The sequence below is a fragment of the Alligator sinensis genome, unplaced genomic scaffold, assembly GCF_000455745.1.
Source record: "Alligator sinensis unplaced genomic scaffold, ASM45574v1 scaffold444_1, whole genome shotgun sequence".
Lineage (NCBI taxonomy): Eukaryota > Metazoa > Chordata > Crocodylia > Alligatoridae > Alligator > Alligator sinensis.
Genome location: NW_005841886.1, coordinates 3,058,164 through 3,059,698, shown reverse-complemented (window position 1 = coordinate 3,059,698; position 1,535 = coordinate 3,058,164). Strand labels below are relative to the sequence as shown.

Below are 1,535 nucleotides of genomic sequence, written 5' to 3'. Positions count from 1 at the left end.
GAATACAATTCCCGTATATAGAATAAATCGGCAGTAGCACAGCCTTCAATGCTGTCACTTTTCCAGCAAAGGAGTGTCCTTCTGGACCATAAGGAAAGTATTTGCTGCAGCTTTGCGCCCACCTTTTCTCATGCCATATTATCTTTCCCTTCAGCGTCCATCAAGATCCCTAGTGCACTGATTTTTCGCTCTCATTTGAAGGCTCAATTTCTCCAAGTCCTTCCAGTTCCTCACTCCCATTATGATGCTTTTTGATACATTTAGTTTAGCCCCGGTCACTTCTCCATACTCATATATGCTTTAGTACACTTTCCATTGAACGTCTTTATCTAGTATATTTATATCATCCATATACAGGGTCTTCATAAGGTCCTCGTTCACTATTAAACGTTAATAGTGCATGAGGACCTTATGAAGACCCTGTATAGTACGCATTTTACACCATCCCCTTCCAGTGTCTTTATTTATGACCTTACCTTTTCTTATTCTTTGTGCTGATGGTTCCATGCTGTGCAAAAATAATAGTGGTAACAGGGGGCATCTTTGTCTCATCCCTGTATGGATTTTAAAGACCCCACTTAGGTTCCCATTAATTTGGGCTTGACTCTCTTCTTCTCTACAAAATAACCTTATCCAACATATACATTTCTCTGGGAACCTCATTTTTCCTAGCACCTCAACTACATAATAATGCTCCGCTCTGTCTTACGCTTTTTCTAAATTTAGGTTTGCTATAACTGTATTTGTGGGGCTGTATCTCCAATCACTCCGATTGCTTCAGAGATCCTTCTACCTGGTACTTTGCATACTAGGTCTTCAAGTATTATCTTCTGGAGGTTTTTCCTCATCCTCAAAGTCAGCATCTTGACCATTAACTTATAGTCGAGGGTTCAGCAACGTTTTTGGGTAGAGCGCCAAAAACACCCAAAACCTCAACTTGTAAGATGTTGGAGTGCCAGGGAAGAACAGCACAGGAGCTGCAAGAGGCCCAACCCATGTTGTGGCAGCACAGCCCCAGCCCCTTCCCTGCCATCTGCCCTGATGCACATGTGGCAAAGCAAAAAGCCTTCATGTGCAACACTCTGGCACCCAGGCCAGGAGGTTGTTTACCCCTATTATAGATTTATGCTCCTTAATATGGACTAATCTCCAGTTTGTCAAGAGTTCCTTATCCCCTTTCTCAAGAGTAAGATCACAATGCCTCTTATAAAAATCTTTCCCTGCCTCTCCTGTTTCTACTATTTCCTTGAACACTTCCACTACATACTTCCCTCCCCATGCCCAAAACTTCCTGTAAAACTTCCATAAGTAGTCTGCCTGCTCCTGGCAATTTTGCTTCTTTTTAAATTTAAGCACTCCACCACTTCCTTTAAGCTTTTCTTTTCTCCAGTCTTCTTTGCTTCCTCCTCCCCTATTCTCTCTTCAATCACTTCCAAAAAATCCCTCATCTTCTTTCTGTCCATTTCCTTCTTCTGGTATAGCTCTTGGTAAAATCTTCTTGTCACCTCCAACACCTCCTCCTGCTTTTTCTCTTG

At 42.1% G+C, this 1,535-nt stretch overlaps 1 protein-coding gene across 5 annotated transcripts in view; it reads right to left on the bottom strand.

Moving 5' to 3' along the window:
- Positions 1–1,535, bottom strand: part of CDC27 (cell division cycle 27) — an 81,865-nt gene that overhangs the window by 68,559 nt on the left and 11,771 nt on the right. The gene's annotated exons all lie outside the window — the stretch shown is intronic.